The following is a 16967-nucleotide window of genomic DNA, read 5'->3' as shown; positions in this document are numbered from 1 at the left end:
ACGATCGCAAAGTATTTAAGTCTTCATAACTACAATTTTTTAAGTTGGAAAGATACAAGATATATTTTAGAAATTTTTTTTTTATTTTGACAAACTCTCATCTTACAGCATTTTATAAAACCTACCCAAATTCAGGCACATTAGTGAACATTTGTAGTCTCAGTGCTCGTAGGGCAAGATAAGAGGCACCAACCAGAGTATCCTCAAAAGCTCAAAGAAAAGTTGGTCTGGTGTACACAGCAGTGAACATAAAAGACATTTTGTCCCAAATAAGGTAGAAAGTTAAGAGCCACACCCAAGATTGTCCTCTGACCTCTATATATGAGCTGTGGCATATGTGGTCCCAAATTCACACATATGAACATATATACACATCATTCTCTCTCTCTTTCTCTCTCTCTCTCTCTCTCTCTCTCTCTCTCTCTCTCTCTCTCTCTCTCACACACACACACACACACACACACACACACATACACACACACATGCATGCACACACACACAGACAGACAGAGACAGAGCGAGATAGACAGAAAGACAGGAGAGGGGGAGAGAGAAATCTCACATACTGTATATTATTCCAGAAAAACAAAAAAGGGGTCTTCTGTTCTAACCATTGAAACAGCCCATATTTAGAGGGGTAACAACTGTGATACAAACCCCAAATGTTTTTGAAGAAGTGTTGATGTGATGTGAATGATGTTTGAGAATCTTATTATCTCCACATGCAGAACGATAGCTGTCGTATGGTAAAAGATGTGGGTCTTTACATTTTTTTTTTTGCTCCTTATCCTCCTGTTTTCTACTTGGCTGGTTAGTCTTAAATACTTAAGAAACCCTAAATGGAACCAGTTTCCACTCTGCCAGTTACTACTTTGTGCAATTTGCCAAATGTTTCTCATTTTAATTTTTTTTTTTTTTTACTTTTCATAAAAAATGATCATGCCTTCATGGCTTCAGGAAGGAAGGCTTTGAGCATTTTCTCTGGAACACCTCAGTGACCAGTTATTAGATGCTCTTAATGCAGATGCTTCATGTCTAAGGAATAAGTACCAACAGCTCCAAGTTGCTGAGCATGATCATTGCCATCCTGAAGATTGAAAATAATTTCTCCTATACCCTACTTCTGAGGCACAGGAAAAAAATGCTTTAAAATCTGAGAATATTTATGAACTTTCTTTTGTTATTTTTTAAGTAACAGCTTTTGAAACCACATACACCAGCAACTCTCTATAGATCTTCTACAGAGATGTGAGCAACTGTATAGTGAACATTATTTATTTTGTTTTTTTTTCCAGTAAAGATACTTGCATGTTGTCATGTTTATTTCATTCTGTCCAAATGAAGGATATTTGGTTGCAGATAGATTCTTACTGCATCATAACTAAAATGAATTTTGAGATAGGAAGGAGGTACCACTCTGTTTATATAAAAATTGATTTGAAGTAATTGAATTCTCTCCTTTATAAATTGTCAAAATGAATATGTATACATACATGTATCAATTTATATGCTTGCCTAATTGGTATAGATAAAATTGGGAATTTACTGTTGAAGCCTTTCTAACCTGCTGGAAAATTATGGTTTTTCTAGCCAATGAGTCTTAGGTGCTGGAGTAATGTGGCGCTGGATCTTCATTAACATAAGAGCATTCCTCCCACCTTGCTTTCATTTTCCAATTTATTATTTTGAACTGTGATTACTCACTTTCCTCATTTCCAGCACATTTAGCATTAGTCAAGATGGTGTCATTTTGAATACAGGCTCCAATGCCATTTCAGGCCTTATGACCTTTCTTCAAATAGCTAATTCCCTGGGGCCAGAGGTGGTGGCAGAGAGGGCAGTAAATGACAAGGTGCTGAAAATCCCATTGCATTCATTAGCTCTTTTGCTGTCAGGGTCTTTATTTCTATGGAGGACTGAATGAGAATAGCATGATTTAAATAGATTGAAATGCTTTATAAGGAAAAAAAACAAATAAAAGTGAATCCCCAGGACTGTTGGTTTTTTTATATCAATGAATAGTTTAAGATTTTGATTTCTACTTTCATTGTATTAAAAAACAAAAGCTAAAATTGTATTTGATAGCAAATATCCGTTTGAATATAAATATGATCCAATACTTATTAATGGTAAATTGCCATTTTGGCATTGCTTGACAAAATATAACACTAGTGAAAAGGTGAAATTCAGTGGTCCTTAAAAACGTGTGTTTATTCCCCATGTCGCCTAGAAGTCCACAAAGATGTCCAATGACCTTTACTCTCATACAGTCTCTCCCTGAGTATGCATGGGAACTTGGCTTCAGGGAGACATCACCCCTGTGATTATGTCACATTATATGGCCGAGGGATTTTGCTGATATAACAGGGATAGGGAATGTCAGAGAAGCTCAAGAAATTGAGGACCAATCACCATCTTGAAGTTGGAGGATGCCTCAGGCCAAACAAAGAGTATGAGGGGCCTTTTGGAGCTGACAGCCTCCTTTGACTGCTGGCCTAACAGAAATACATCGGTCAGTTTTACAGGAGGAAAAGAACAGAATTCCACCAACAGCAATGGTGACAAGCTTCAAGGTGACTGTAGGGTATCTAGTCAAGGAAGTCCTTAGCATCATGGCATGGCTTTATGATGTTCCACAAATGACTCGGTCATGCTTCATACCTCTGCCGAACAGAAACGTGGACTAACGAACAGACACTGTGTCATGTTGCTGAGTTTGTAGTATTTTGTTACCCAATGACAGAAAACTACCACATCTCCTTCCATTGTGTGTCCCAAATTACCTTCCTGTCTTGCAGGTTAAAAGTCCTCTGGTTCTTTTCTTCAGGCACCATATATTTTGAGAGATTTTGTCCCAACTGTTTTCAGTTTTAGCTAAGGTGGGGCATTAGCCTGAATGCATACATGCTACTCTTTTAGGATGGATGGATAATGTCTACTGGTGCAGGAGAGTGTGACATGAAAAGTATGCCCCTAAAAATGTCTCTCTGTGAAGAAAAACCAAGAATGGAAATGTTATAAATATGATACAGCTTTCTTGGACACCCCACACTGATGCTAAACTTAATTCAGAAGTTGAAGCCTGAGGCACAAAAGAATGTAATTAAAAACAATTTATCCAAGAAGACATTACAGGGAAGGCTTTCATGATTGGAAAAAGGAATTTCATGGAGGGTGATGCTTTTGAAGATACTATTATCTTCCGGACATATGGGATCCCAGAGGAATGCTTCAGGGAGAATGCTGCCTAAGTTATAGTGGAGGGCCTCATACTTATTTGATGCAAGTGAACAGTGGTATTTTAAGGAACCAGTGTTCTTTTTGTGTGTGTTTTGTTTCAGCTAAAGTGAACTTAAAGAATAATTCCCCATTACACTAAAAGGCCCAGACAAGTCCAAGTCCATTGCCAATTGATGGAAAGCGATAGAACCAACTTCATGTTTGCTGGTAAATCCTTACCAGCTCAACAGTGTAGATGTCTATTTTATAGAAAAAGGAGTGGTAAATGAGCACTCAAAGCCTTTTGCTTCACATCAAGTTTTTATTTCATTTAACAAAAGAGCTATAAAAATAGTAATGTTGCAACTTCTTTCATCTAAGAATTTTTTGGTTAAAAAAAAGAGCAATTGACTAACAAGTTCAAGATTTCCTTTCTGTAGATACTAGCCCCAGGAAAAATGGCAGAAATTTCAGAACAGGAGATTGAGTCTAACAAGTCCTGCTAATATGGAACACAAGGAGGTTGTGTGGTGAGCTCTGCTAAGCTCTGACATATGCACAGGGAAATTTGCTGAAAGAGCTTCTTAGCACAAAGCCTCTTTCTTGAAGAGAGTCATTTTAATGTCTGGATACATTGTTATAAATGCTAATATTGAGTTTAATGATAAATGTATAATATTTTATTTTATTAAGAAAATGTTAGATCATTTATATCCCTTAGAGAATATAATGCATTGAGATAAAAAGGACCACATATAAATAATGAGTGATTTCCAGCAATGAGAAATATACATACATTTCAATCAACTATAATTCATCACAGAAAACACAGTACATAATTCACACAAAAATATAATTCACTAGAATAAATGTCTTAAAGGAGACACCTACAAGAAGAGTGAATTCATGTTTTTCCACAAACTGAATTCATGTTTTTTCCACAAACTTAATTTATTCCAAGACCTATAAGTCAACCTACTCATTCACAATTGAACTTGCTGCCATTCAACAAATGTCAACTTCTTGCAACAATTAACTGAACACTTGAAGAGACCCTGTTCCATGCATCATATGTTACAATGTAAACAGAACACAGTCTGAGGAACAAATTACAACTCTAAAGCCAGACGAAGAGAGTGCATAAACATATTAACTGATCTTAATAATACACCTGGGGATGCTATACTAAGGTTCAAGATGAAGATTCTGGATGAATACATAGACCAATGATGAATTTATCAGAACTTTTGGAGTAAGCAACAGGGCTATAATCAGAAGAAACTGGGTAATCGTGAACTTTCCTAAGTGAAGTTAAAATTATAGAACTCTCTGGAGTATAATGTGCCTGATGAAATGCAAGGACAAGGAGAGGGAGAGGGATAAACTTTTGCTTGCATCATTGGGTACCTATAGCTTCTGCTTTGTTGAGGGATTAGAAAACTGACTCCTTTCAGTGTGACCCTGAGCCATACAACAGGGTTCTGGTGTTGCTGAGGCCATAAAGTAGCATTGAAATGACTAAGGTAAATTGGGCATGTCTGTCATAATAGCTATACAGCATTCAGAGAGGTTAGCTAATGATTAGTGATGTGACCTTCTTGAGGCAAATATACAGGAAGCTTGCTAAGTCACCGTGAACACTTGAAACAGACAGTCAACTTAACACACAGAGTGGCTTGACTTGAGCTTCTGGTTGGAGAATTACAGACTTTCCAGCACTCCGAGACCTGAGTCTCACACTCAGCTATTGATGAGCATCCTTCATGAAGAACAGAAAAGTAACAGTTGTTCCTAAAAAATATACCAGTACTTATTCAGGAGACTGAACACTATTTAAATGTATCTATAGACAAAAAATAAAATCTTTCTCAGAAGACAAGGACAGGGGTTATACACAGGACATCAGCTCCTGACTGAACATCTGGAGATTCACGTACTTATTGGAATCCATTGATCGAAAGAACTTTTGAACCTTTTAGTTGATAATTTGTTCAAAAGATTGACATTTCTTGTTTAAAAAATTGGCTTTAAGATAGAATTTTACCTTAAGCTAGATACAGTAAGCACTACATTGCCCAAATTTTCCATTTTAGAAGTAGGAGCTGAAACACGGGGAATTTAGCCAATTTTTTTTCAGTGCAGGGTCAGTACAGGAACCTATGTCTTCCAAATTCCTGTGAGATCGTAGCACCACTTCCCTGATGAAGGAAATGCATGAGATGTATTAGAGATGATCTGATTTCTGAAGGAGGTTGGCAGAGAGGGGTCTTGGTCCCCTTGTTGTTCATCCTGGAGTCCAATATTGATTGTATTAGAATCGAAAAATTAGCACGAATTTTTGCTTTCATTGGAAAGAATGAAAGACATAAGGGGAAGGCCATAAGAACTCAATTGCAATGGACGTTCTAAGACATTATTGTATAGAGAAGAATAGTAATTTGAAAGACACTAAGTTCTTCGCCAGAAAAATACTACTACTAGCAGTCTGAGACAGAGGCCACCCGTTTTCCTAGGAAGATATCAAAGACTTGGGTTACCATGCCGCCCATCTCATATCTTGGTAGTCGTACCGAAATAGAAGGTTGGAGACAGAGTCAGATCAAATTTTCGACTTAGAGAAATAGGTCAGGATCCTCTTTTGTATCCCACCTCATGGTTCTTATCTCTCTTTATGTAAGACTCGATGATAAAGATATATGGACAGTATATACATGGAAAGAGGGCATTGCATATCAAAGAAATATTGCCAGTCTGAATTTTACATGCAATCTTCTGTGTTGGTGATTTGTATTTCTAGGATCCTTTGTTCAGGACATGAAGTTGAAGTAGAGATTAACTTTCAAAAGCTACTGAGGTATGTTCTGCCAAGCTGTCATAAATACCTTTTCCAGAGGGAAGATGAGAGTAGGATTTGAACCCCGAGCAGGGAGAAGAACTCAAATTCAGTATGGATAGACAAGCTTCTGCTCTGTGGAGGTTTATGGTATGAACAGTGTTTATGTGGTAAATAGCTGATGGAGATGTTCAGGAGTGGGACTTAGAGGCAAAAGATTGATCTGTAAGTGAAATCTTACCAAGCATTGCCCTTAGAGGTCTTTCTGCTTGTCTTCCAGATGTTGAATTGTATCGCACTTCTTGGTCATCCTTAAAATTCTGAGACAAAGCAAGCTTTCATTTGCAATTTATGCTCTTCCTGAAAGTAATAAATCATGCTGTGATGGTGGCAAAATGGCCATATTACATTTCTCCATCGTAGTTTTACTTCATCCTTATTGTCCTGATTTATTAAAAAGTTATATGGCCAACTTGTATAAGAAGCATCAGTTGACACTTAAACATAGTATCCCAGAGGTTCATGTAATCTTAGGTTCAACAAAAAAATATACATTTCTAGTTACTTTGGCATATACATTAAAAAATATATGCCACCACTTATAAATAATCAAGTCAATACCAAGTCAAGAGTCACTAATGACTCTGGATTAAACAAGTGGATTGTTCATAATTAGTGTGTCTATATGAAGCATTACAATGGCTGTCTTTTATTGCATAGTTGCAGCTTTGTAAGAATTTTTATGAATAGAGATATAAGGTGAAAAAGAATGTGAGCCTACACTATAGATCTTCATGTTCTATCAAGGATGTTGGAATTGCAAATTGGTGGTGTTCTATACCAGAGGGCATTTGTGGATAATATAACCAATGGATAAAATTAGGCAATATAAGTCTCCTCTATCATATGACCCTAAATGAGAAGTAGATAAATGAGACCTAATAGATTCATTAACAGGGGCTAAAATTTTGTAAGGATCTAGTGACTTGGGGTTTTCCTAACTGGAGATACAAAGACAGAAAATTACATATGCTTTAGCCGTTCAAACTGTATTCATATGGAGGCATCTCAGTTCCAAGGTTGAGACTGTAAAAAATAATCAAAGTGTGCAACAAACCGTGAAATCATTTGTCAGTTAACTAATTGTTAATTAATAAATTTTACTAACAAATTAACAATTAGCTAATTGATTATTAACTTATTTGCAATTACCACAAAGTTTCTTCTCCAACTACCTATAGCATGCTTAATGCCATCAAGAACAATGTGACTATGGGGGCAGAGACACGATCCTTCAGCTGGAACAAATATTTTCTGCCACACTTAATGCCCATTTACAATGAATAAGTAGCCACTGTTATTATATTTTCATCAAAGGGTGTATCTTTGTGTAAAATTAGTTTCTGAAACACCATTAATCTCAGAAAGAGCTACTTATCATTTTCCATTACAATAGATGTATTGAAAGTCTTATAGTTGTTTTCTTTATTGATCTTGCTTCTGCCAGAGCTGCTGAAGAACACATTTAGATATTGCAACCCTCTTCTATCTTCAGTCAGGTACTTCCACACATAATGTAAAAGTGGGCTGATAATGATGAAGTTCACTAGTTTGCTTCTCCAACAGGCTTCATCTGACTACGTTTTTTTTTTTTTTTTGCAAACACATATGCAAATGTAGCCTGAGTACAAAAAGTAAGTAGGTAAAAGGGTAAGGACGAAAGAGAACCCACATTTTGAAAGGGTTTCTAAATCCCTGGAATTTCTTCTTTAAAAAAACAAAGCACTCATAGATTGGATTGCAGGTATACAGAACGACCCAACTTAGCTGGGAGGAGAAGCAAGGGGAAGAGACACCAGGAGGAAACTGTTAAGTTCTACAATTCATCGGAAGTCGTACAAAGCGATGGAAGGCAGACTGTGGTAAGCTGAACACAAAGATGACACTATTCGGAGTAGCAACTAAAAGAGAAGATAAATAGGAACATATAAAATATTTAATCCAGGCTAAAGGAAAAAAGAAAAATAGAAGTCCAAAGGGATGCATGAAATATCAAAGAGCATTTGAAGAGTTGGAAAGATAACTCAACACTTGCTGCTTTTCCGAAGGACATGAGTTTGGTTTCCAGCACACACATTGGGTAGCTCACAACTGCTTATAAGTCCAGTTCCAGAAGATCTACCATCTTCTTCTGATCTCCTCAGGAACCTGCACACAGACTCCCACATGTGTCTAAATAAGAATGGAAATGAATCTTTTTTTCAAAAATTATTTTTAAAACCTCTGAAATTAGTAACCACATTTAGTACAAATGATATAAATGCTACCATTAAGATGCAGAAATGATAAAGTAGTATAAATGACAAGACTTGATTCTACCCAATGCATATGAAAAATACCTTAAACGTAAGATTGGGTGGAGGCAAAACAATTCAATATTTAAAAAGTAAAATCATTCTAGTTCTAACAAGAAGAAAGCTGGGGTAACTATATTAGTATTATATAAAGGAGGTTCTTAAATTAAAAATATTGCCAGACATAAAGCTAATCATGCTATAGATTTTTGTAGTACAGTGTATTACTATAAAATAGTACACATAGCATGGTTAATTTATCAAGAGTACAAAACCTCATAAAATATTATGGCAGCGTTTCAAAATACATGAAGCAAGCATTTGTAGAAGCTAAATAAGAAGCAAACACATCGTTACAGCACATGAACGCCACTCTTCCAAAAACTGAGAGAAAGTGCCAATCCACAACCAGCAGGTTTAGGGAGGACTTAGCAACTTGCATATAATTGTGCTCAGTTGACATCTGTAAATCACCCCACCCAACATGAAAATAAAACACATAGAGGGTGTTGTAACAAGATTTTACAAATTCAAGAATCAGTGAACTCTAAAGATTTAATCCTCACAACCCAGAGTCTAGAAAGTCCAAGATCCAGGCACTGGCAGATTCTTTCCCTGGCTGAAGCCCTTGTTCTGGTTTACAATGGTCACGAGTAACATGTCTCTACTGTCACGTGAGGTGATGAATAAGGCAGCTCTCTGGGGTCCATTTTATAAGCTACTGATTTTGTTGAAAAAGGCTCCATCTCATTACAACAATAAATGATTTGTCCAACTTCATTCACTCACCTCCATCTCTACTGATCACACCTCCTGGTTGCATCATAGTGGAGACTGGGTTTCAACTTCTAAATACAGGGAGTATACAAATATTCAGATCATGTCCACAAAGCAAGCATTTGTGCACATGGAAACTGATTAAGATAGAACATTTTATGTCATAAGACTATTTTCTATATAATTAAGATGGTTGATGTCACAGAATACGTAAAGTCAATACTGGAAATTCAATCTAACTCATCTAAATCTACTGGGTCAAAGAGAAATCATAATAGTTTTTTTTCCTTTTAACAAATGAAATTGGAACAGTTATATCAACATTTTTTGAGTGCAGGTAAAATAATATTTAGGTGAAATTTATAGTGCTAAACTTGCATACATTATAGAAAAGGAGAAGCTAAAACCAGTGACTGTAAACTAAAACAAGAAAAATTTAGAAAACATGAAGACTGGAGTGAGCAGAATACAGGAAACAATAGGACCAAAGCAGCAGACATAAGTGATATAAAAAGCATTGTAATATAAAAAACACTAATAAAATGAAAAGTAGTTATTTGAGAAGATGAAAGGCCCTCATTCACATTGATCATGGAGGGTGTGTGTGGGCAAACATCTACAAATGACCAGAATTGGGAATGAAGGAGGAGGCATGCCTACAAATTCTATAGACAGTAAATTGGTAATAATAGGAAAAAAAGTGTGCTACTATATTGCCTAGTTTAGATGAACGGTTGTAAAAGGTTCAGATGCTAGATGATTGGTCTGGCTTCATTCACTCACCTCTATTTCTGTATATCAGCTCCACTTCACTTCTTGGATGACACAGATAAACTACCTTTAGATTCTGTTGCCCTCACAAAGGCACACCGAGGTGTAGCTTTCTGTGTACTTACTATGCTTAGAATATATGCAGTTCTTGGAAACTGTGCCTTGATGCTTTTCATCAGATTTGGAAAGCATCACCAACTATCTTGTCTATGGGTTTTGGACTACCTCCCTGCTGCATCATAGTAACAATTTGAGACATTGCATTACCTACTGAATGATTATTTTCCAACATTTATTTTTCTTGACTCTAAAATTTGGACTCTTTTTTTTTTTTTTTACTGATTTTCCCCTCCAGCTCACTATCCTAAATTTTTTGTGTTTAATCTACTATTATAACCATCATATTGACAATTTTAATTTTAAAATAAATATCATGATTTATAATTTTACAACTTTGTTTGTTGAAGCTGTTAATCTTTTCTGTTATCTCCTTGGTTCTAATAATATTTTCCCTTTAACCATGTGGACCTCCCCAGGAGTCAGCGCATGAAACAGTGAAGTATTTGAAAAAAAAAATTCACAGAGTGATTGAAAATACTTGCTGAAGTAACCCTAAATGGAAGTAAGGGTTGCTTGGCAGAGGTTCCTATGTTCACAATATCATTCAAACTAGACAATCTACGCATTGCCAACGTCATTAAGATGGCTGTGTCTTTTCTAAAGTGTGTCTCCTTACTTTATTCTAGGTTTTCCCATGAATCCTTGACTTCTAGCTGTGTGTGAACTCATGATTTCCCTATTTAGCACAGCACAGTTGCTATGTGTATCCATCTGGGAACCAAATGGCCTGAGTTTGAACTCTGGCTTTGTTATCTATACATCAGAATCCAGGACTCTTGGCACATTATTTTAAACATATTTTTTTATGCAGTTGCTTCAGCTATCAAGCAGCATGGCAGTTTTACCTTCCTTCTAGCTGTTATACTCAAGATAAGGCACACATTCTAAGCATTACAGATGCTAGTTATGTGTGTATCATTTTTTTTTCTCAGTATAACTCCAGTCTTCTTGTTAATAACAGAAAACATTTCTTGAAGGTCTACTGTATCATAGGCACATTGGATGTTTCCAGTTCTGTTACCTAAAATCATCTTGAAGCAATGGATGTACCTTAAGAGTGGAATGTTTACTTATCATGAGCAAGATCCAGCACTTGATTCCCAGCTCCACAATAAAACCTTAGTAAAGTATGCAAAATAAGCATGATGAATGAAAATAATTGTGCTCTGTTCCTATAGTTTGGGCAAAGAGCTGTATTGCTCCAGGAGTTTTTCTGAGGAAACATTGAACAAACATCTGTTTACTCTGTATAACGCACTGACAACAAACGAAAATGGAGTCCATCCAAGTCCAAATCAGTGAACCAACATGTTCACCGGGGTTACTTCCAGGAAGCTACAGCATGCAACAGGTCAGCCCAGCAAGGGTCATGGCTCCTGAAAGCTGTAACGCTGGAGTAACTTATCCAGCTTGAAGGCAGCTCTGGGAATCCAAAATAGTTCATCTCACCAGCAATTTATACTGCTTATATAAATTTGAGGAGGAGTCTTGTGAATATTGAGCTTTTAGGAGCTACTAAGTTTCTTTTATTTCCTGAGCCTTGTTTGTTTCACTTCCTTCCTGAGTCTTAGGAGCTTTGCTCCTTTGTCCAGGACAGAATGATTTTAGTATAAAGAAAGAGCTATACAACATACAATATACACACAGATGGATAAGTCGTTGCAAGCCTAAAATGTCCTGTTTCTGTTGCTGTCCTTAAGTTTTGGACAAGTTTTGCATCTTGTGTTTTAATCTCAGTTTACAAACTTGAAGTGTCCTTCAAGCTTTATTCCTGTGAGTAATACTGCTTGTTTGTTGGCTTTAAGCTGTGTCAGGCAAATAACCCACCAGGCCTTTCTAAGACACAAAGACAAAGTGATATAGCTTCAATCAGCAACATTATCCCAATGAGTGAGGCATAACCATTTCCTTTTCCAAGATAAAGAAAGTGATTCAAAGAAGTTGAGTTTGTCTACAAGTTCATGACTGGTATGTATTCAGTTACACATTTTATTTCGATGGTAAGTTGTTGTTTTTTTAATTAGATTTTTAATACAGACTTGAACGGATGTGAATCACTTGGCCTAGATTCATAACGGGTATTTGTCAGTGTCAGAAACTTCCTTTATTATCATCATAGAGGTTAAGTCAACCCTCAAAAAATGGCCATATCATAAACCTTTTCATTCATGGATATCAATTTCCCCTTAATGCCTCCTCTTTTCTTTCTCAAGTCTGGGGTCATAAATATTTAAATTGCTACACATTGACTACTATTTAAACAACTCTTATCTGAAAGAGTTCTGGAAATTTACTTTAAGTACATTTTTAAGGAGAGAATTGTAATTAATCTTTTGTTATTTTACATTCTCGTAATGGCTGTGTTAGTCAAGTCAAATCAGGCCAGGTCAAATACAAGGCATTGACTTTGTAATGCCACTTCCAGACTCTTGCGAGAGAGAACTGATAGATCCTACCCAATGGTAATGATAAATACCTAAACTGGAATGAATCTTTGTCAGGAATTAAGCCAAAAGCTATCTATAATGGTTGTGGAGATGCTTCCATGGTTAACCATGTGAATTGGGGTTCAAATTCCCACAACCTACATAAATGCCTGGTGAACATGGAGGCTCACCTATAATTTCAGCCTTAGAAGGCAGACAGGGAATTCCTCAGAGTAAGCTCGGTTAGCAGACCTATGGTGATATTCTATTTGTACTGAAATGTGATTTTGTTTGTATGTTAGTTAATAAAGTTGCCTGGGGTTCAGAACTAAAAGCAAGCCATTTAGCAGAAGTCTGGCGATGGTGGCACATGCCCTTAATCCGATCACATGGCAGGTAGAGTCTCTGTGTGTTCAAGGACACAGCCAAGCGGTGACCCGAACCTTTAGTCTCAGTACAAACCATAGAGACCTGGAGGTCTGTATAGACAGGCAGTGATGAGGAAATCATGTGGTTGGGTTTAAAGTCAATGAGAAGGTAGAACAGAAAGGCAGTAAAAAGATGGGTCACACAGGAGAAGGTCTCTCTCTCAGGGGAAGGACGACAGCGACTGGTAAGCTAAAGGCTTCGCTAGTGCTCTGACCTCTTGGGCTTTTAACTCTGTATTTGGCTCTGTGTTTCTTGTTTAATAAGGCCGTTTAGAATTTCATCTACACAGACCTACTCAGGGATTACTGTACTGGGGTCCACTGGTTGGATTTTGCTACACCTGTTGCTTTTGTCTTAGGCCATAGCAGGGCTTTTCTTCTGGAACTCGTTTAATGTTTGAGTATGTTGGACTCACGTTCGAGAAGGTAAAATTCATTTCTTGATAATTGACAACAGGGACTGAGTATTACTGTGTTCCAGGCACAGCATCACTTCTTCTGTCCAGGCACTGTAAGGGCCAGGTATTAATATCAGAACAATGAGGAAGCTAAAGATGGAAGAGTTAATAAATTTTAAGATGAAGTCACATGACCACACAAAAGTGCCCCAAGGTAATCCATCCTTTGCAGTAACTTCCTTTATACTGAAAACATGAATTGTCTGTCAAGAACGACTCATTGGGAAAATTTTCAGTTTATCTTAGCAGAAATTGGTATACCAATTGTGAATGATATCTTAGTGAACGTTCAGTTAATTTATCTGAAGCATGAGACAAGTGAAAGTCATAACGTGTATTCTTAGACTTTTAGCTCAGAGCACATTTTTATTTAAATGTATCATGTTCACAAAATTAACTGTAAACAACTCTTGGATTTGTGACCTCGACTATGAATCACTTTAAAAGCTGAAGTGGCTTAAAAGCATGACAACTTATTGTTTCCACCTTTCTGTGGATTTACCGGATGGTTACTCCAGAACTTGCCTGGGCTTCCCTGTGAGATGTGGCCTTAAGTCTCCAAGATGTCTAAACAAGCCTGAGAGACAAACCCTCAGCTTGAACTTTATTCAGAACAGGCCTTATACAGCCTTGAGAATCTCCTGCTGGCCCTAACACCTTTCACTGGATTTCTGTATCTAAGCCCAGATTTCCATTTTCAAGCTCTGTCTCTCTCTCTGTTTTTTCTCTGTCTCTGTCTGTTTGTCTGTCTGTCTGTCTGTCTGTCTGTCTGTCTCTGTCTGTCTCTGTCTCTGTCTGTTTCTCTCTGTCTGTTTCTCTCTCTCTCTCTCTCTCTCTCTCTCTCTCTCTCTCTCTCTCTCTCTCTCTCTCTCCCTCTCTCTCTCTGTGTGTTTGTGTGTGTGTGAGTGTGTGTGTGTATACACTTTATCATATCCAAGCAGACATTTCTTACATTCTCTGCAGAGGTTGAAACTGATAGCCAGATCTATGAGTTTATTTGGTTCATTTTCAGTCTTACGCATTATTGTAGCAAATGTTCTGATATCTGTTTTTCCCCTTGTGACACAGAATGATAGCTCTTCATTCACCTGCAATATTTCACAGCAATTTCCTCAGCCTTTCCTTGGAGGTTTCTTGTTCCCTTGCCAGGAGCCACAAACCACCAATATTTAAAGCATTGCCACGTATTTTCTGTTTGGGGGATGAAAACACTTCAATGAGCCTGAACTAGTGAAGGAAACAGAGCCATTGTGGATGTTAATTACTAAGGGATTTATTAGAAATTTTTTCTGAATGACTTGGTCTAGGAGTTAAGGTGAAGTAAGACGTCCAGCCAAGGGTAAGCAATATTCTCCTGTCTAATCTATAAGGTGATCTCGGGTAGGTAGCTAGAGTCTCAGAAACTGCTTTCAGCCTCCATTTCTTCATATGTGAGATGTAAATAAAAATGATATCTATTCATAGAATTTGCACATGACCTCAAACAGCACATGGAGAGTGCTCAGCGTATCATAAGACATGTGGTATTAATTACTGCTTATATGAAGTTGTGTTGGATAACACAAGTCTTTTTATAGAGTTCTTAAGGTACTGATAGGTTCTGACCTTCCAGTATTTCTCACTCATTCTCAGCTTGGGAGTAGTATATTCTCTTTGCCTGATACTTGTAACTCAGTGAAAGAGTTCCTCTTTCTACAATGGCTAGGATAGGCCTATGATTCTAGATGAGGACATTCGATTCCATGGTAGCCATAGATCCCCTGGTGTGTACTCCTCATGTTGATCCCTTGTACCTTCCATATCTCTGTCTCCTGATGGCAATTACACAATGAAATTTACAATGAAACTCTTTTCCTAAAGCATCTTAGTCTAGGAATTTGATTTCCTAGACTACACATAGTAAAAAATTTCACTAATTTCTTTCTTTATTGTAAGAATAACATATTTATCTTTGGCTGCTTATAAGATTCAGAGTTATGGCTATTATGAGTCTCAAACCAGATATATTCCTTATGCTGGAAAATTCACCCCATTTAACTTGGGATGAATCCATAGAAACCTTTGAGCTGTTCTGAATTAAGAATAAATGATCCTAAGGAAATTAAGAAGATAGACAACTAAAAGTGCTCCAGTATGTTATGTGTGGCCCATTTTTTTTTTTTTTTTGAGACAGGGTTTCTCTGTGTAGCTTTGTGCCTTTCCTGGAACTCACTCTGTAGCCCAAGCTGGCCTTGAACTCACAGAGATCCGCCTGCCTCTGCCTCCCGAGTGCTGGGATTAAAGGTGTGCGCCACCACCGCCTGGCATGTGTGGCCCATTTTTACACATACTTTGACACATTAGCTGAGGCACTTGGCTCTAACTGTTGTAGATTTTCTGTTCCTTGGAATTTTGTAATTTTTTTCTGTTCTGGGAGTATTTGTATTTTTCTCCCTGCCTTCTTCTTTCCTTTATTGGAGTTGCCCAGTGAACTGATGAGCAATGTTTCAGTCTGGTAATTGCTCCTGTCCCAAACAGTCATTATTAGTCTAAGACTGATGCCAGCTAAGTTTTCACTTACTCAGTACTTACCTGAGCTTGCAACAACTCATCTTTCTGGATGGCAAATCTAGGCTTTGCCATAACATTCCAGTGACATTCTCACGGCGTCATCTGTCAGACCTTTGTTGGCACTGAACGTGTATTCTCATGAATTTCTCAGCCCCTACTCTATGGCTCAGGACTCTGCCCTGTGGTGACCGAGGGTATGTTATCCATCTCTGATTTCTCCAAAATGTCACATACATAAATAGTCACTAGATACAGTAGACATTATTAACAGGAAGGGTGGAGGGCAGCAATAATATTGCCAAACTCTTTAATGGTGTTCTTTTCTTCAGAATTATTTGGCTACCACTCACCCACCAGAATTTGTGACCACAATCCAATGTGTCTAGTTTCTGATCATGTTGATTTGTTCTCTTTTCTCCCACCACTTTCTATCCCCATCAATCTTTATTGATTTAGGGGATCTAGTTCTGCCTTTTCCATTTCATGCATTCCCTTTAAAAAAAAATCTTTTAAGACCTTAGAGTGAGAAATAAACCTTTTGTTCTTTGTAAAATCCTCTCAGGCCTTGTTCTCAGGGTTCACACATCTAAAACAGAATACTAAGGTATTTTTCTAAACAATGATAGTTTTCTTTCCTATGGGAAATTCTGAGCCAGCTGATAACATTACACTTTGTTTATCTTGCCACCACTGCTTAAAGAATAAATCAGTGAAGGTATGTGGGGATTTAAGTTCTCTAGGGAAAGGCATGTGTGACAAGGCAGAAATATTGCAATATGATTTTTCTTAAAAGTGTTGATTATGTTGATGTACGCAACCCAGCTGCCTTGGTACATAGGGCCCTGTTAAAGAAGACTATAGTCACTGTATTTGTTAAAACACATTTCTTTCTATTTATTATGTATTCCCGTGCTATTCAGAAATGCTACTTTCTTCCAAACTTGGATAACTGTATTTGGATTACACTTAGGTCTCTTCTGCTAGTTCTTATACCCTTATTATTCTTCTAAATATATTCACTTACTTCTACA

This window comes from Peromyscus eremicus, chromosome 18 (genome assembly GCF_949786415.1).
Source record: "Peromyscus eremicus chromosome 18, PerEre_H2_v1, whole genome shotgun sequence".
NCBI lineage: Eukaryota > Metazoa > Chordata > Mammalia > Rodentia > Cricetidae > Peromyscus > Peromyscus eremicus.
This window is presented reverse-complemented; position numbering follows the sequence as displayed.